This window comes from Nicotiana sylvestris, chromosome 4 (assembly GCF_000393655.2).
Source record: "Nicotiana sylvestris chromosome 4, ASM39365v2, whole genome shotgun sequence".
Taxonomy (NCBI): Eukaryota; Viridiplantae; Streptophyta; class Magnoliopsida; order Solanales; family Solanaceae; genus Nicotiana; species Nicotiana sylvestris.
Genome location: NC_091060.1, coordinates 162195986 through 162199179, shown reverse-complemented (window position 1 = coordinate 162199179; position 3194 = coordinate 162195986).

Genomic DNA, 3194 nt, shown 5'->3' with positions numbered 1-3194 from the left:
TAAGATTCTTATATCTAATTAATTAAATAATTAAATTAGTAGATTAACAACTAAAGATACTACGGGTTGGAGAGAAGATTAAGGAGGTCTAGAGTTAAGATTTCCCCAATTGTCGGAATCCTTCCCTCTATGTCTTCTATAATTTCGCCTAAGTATTCTCTACCGATCATGAGCACTTTGCATATTGTAATTCTCTCCCGAGTAATCATAACAATTTACTAGACGCACTATCCTGAGCTACGCTAGCTGGGTTTTAATACAGCTCACTTCAGATCACACCCAAGGCTTCGTTATCCCTAATCCCGCCTTTAAACCCTCGGTTATAGATCCCTCTTATACTTTGGGAGTGGTGTTGTTCAACAATCACCTAAATATGCACTCTCTCCCGAGTTATACACACTAAATAGGCACAGCTAATTGAGGATCCTGTCAATTAACTACAACAAACACGTAGTTGAACAAATAGAGATTAAACTGGCAAACTATATTAACATAATCAAGAAGTTCATCCTTCAATAGGTTCCATCAAAACCCTAGACAAAGGATTTAGCTACTCATGACAATGGGTAAATAAACTATGAAAATATTCATGATCAAAATTGCAAGAAAAATAAAGAGAAGAAGAAAATATGATGTTTTCGTTGATCTCTCACACTTGTTTTTCTTGCCAAAGTACTCTCTAAAACATTACATGCCTCCCTTGGGCGAGTTCTATTGTTTAATATAGGGTTTTGGGCTAAAAATCCTGTGTTTTGCACTTTGGTCCCTGAAATATACGCGTCCTGCCGTGGTCCTACCGTGGTTACTCCAGGACCGCGGCCAGAGTAGCCTTCAGAATCTGCAACAGTGTTCTGCCTTGGTCCTACCGCGGTTACGGTTTCGACCATGTTTTTTCACCCTGTTCCGTTTGGAATTTGGAAAAACGTATGAGAATTTATGGAAACACACACCCATGATGGGTGTTATTTCATGATACCACATTAGTATTTATTTTTACAAAACGTTCGATATTATAAAAGGTTTTTATCATCTGATGAAGTTCATAGCATTGCATCAATTCCTCCATCCCCATCATATTTCTTTCGGCTTTTCATCACGTGTCCATTTTAAGGCACGGCTAATTTGTATTCGCACCGAAAAGTTTCACTTTAGGATAAAGCACGCCCTACTAATTGCGACTTTATTTTTAAGGAAATCCGAAAACTCTAGTTAAGAATGGAAGCACCAACTTAGATGGTCCATATGCTTCCTTGTAGCCTGTTTGGCCAAGCTGCAAAAATCAGCTTATTCTGAGAAGTGTTTTTTCTCAAAAGTGCTTTTCTCAAAAGTTTGTTTGGTGAGAAGCAGTTTGTGTTTGGCTAATTAATTTGAAAAGAACTTCTGAGCAGCAATTAGTATTTGACCAAACTTTTAAAAACTGCTTCTAATAGCCTGTTTAGCCAAGCTTCTTTTGAGGCAAAAACGTTTTTTTCTAAAATTAAGGTGTTTGGCCAAGCTTTTGAAAGGAAAAAAAGTGCTTTTGAGGAGAAATAGAAGCAGTTTTGGAGAAACATAAAAAAGTAGCTTCTCTCCAAAAGTATTTTTTTGAAAAGCACTTTTGAGAAAAATACACTTAGAAGCAGTTTTTTAAAGCTTGGCCAAACACCAATTGCTGCTCAGAAGTGTTTTTCAAATTAATTAGCCAAACACAAATTGTTTGTCACCAAAAGTACTTTTGAGAAAAAACACTTTTCAAAATAAGCTGATTTTGTAGTTTGGCCAAACGAGCTATAAGTGTATTTTCTCAAAAGTGATTTTGGAGAGAAGCTATTTTTTTCTGCTTCTCCAAAACTGCTTCTGCTTCTGAAAAGCATTTTTTCTTCCAAAAGCTTGGCCAAACACTTCAACTTTGAAAAAAAATACTTTTTTGAAAGAAAAAGGGCTTCTAGAATTGGAGAAGCTTCGCCAAACAAGCTCATGCTAAGGAGAAGCAACATACGTTGATTTACCGTCCATCCATAGAATACTTGTTGTCCATCTTAGAAATCTTCTGTGACATGATCTTAGACTGGTTTGCAATGAACCAGTATTTTGAACTAACAAAAATTCCAGACCCAAAGCTAGGGCTATGCATAATTTGGTAAATACTGAATTACCGCACCGAAACCGAAAATTTTGGTATTCGGTATTCGATATTTTGGTATTCGGTATGGTATTTGGTTTACGTTTTAAAAAAGAATTGGTATTAGGTATGGTATTTGGTATTTTAAAATGAAATATTGATATCGTACCGAAATATATATTATATTACACAATACACATTTATTAATTATAACATAAATATAAGAAATCTAAAATTTTACTTTCCTTTATTCTCTAAGTTCATCAGTTAACTCTCTAATTGTTTTCTCTCTGTAGGTTGGTATTTGTTGGTAATGGACAAAACTTTTGTCAACAAGCGTATTTAGTTTTGTACTTTTGAGTACTTTAATTAAGAATATTACCGTCGACGACTCTATGCACTAGTTAGTACTTACACCGAATAAATCAAAGTTACCGAACCGAATAAACCAAAATCGAACCATACCGAATTTAATTAGGTACGGTATTGGTATAGCATTTTACAAAACCGAATACCGAAAATACCGAACCGAAATGTCTAAATACCGTATTGTACCGACCGACGAACACCCCTACCCAGAGCAGGTACATCTCATTACCACAATGTTCATTGTGTTTATTCTAATTTGTTTTGAGTTCGCTATTCTATTTCTATTTTGTTTTTAAAGTAGATCACTGAAAAAAATAAAAATGATACTGCATAGCCGTTTTCAAAAGAATAGCAAGAAAAAAAATATGTTTTTGTAGTTAGAGGTGTACATATTGCCTACGTTAGGGTGATTAAGGACATGTATGATGGAGCAAAAACCCGAGTGAGGACGGTGGATGGGAGCTCGGACCATTTTTCGATTATGATGGGGTTGCATCAGGAGGTGGCACTCAGCCCTTTTTTGTTTACCCTAGCGATGGACGTACTGACGCGCCACATCCAAGGAGAGGTGTTGTGGTGCATGCTATTTGCAGATGATTTTGTATTGATTGACGAGACACAAGGCGATGTGAACGCGCAGCTAGAGGTATGGAGGCAGACCTGGAATCTAAATATTTCAAATTGAGCAGGACCAAGACAGAATACTTCGAGTGTCAGTTCAGTA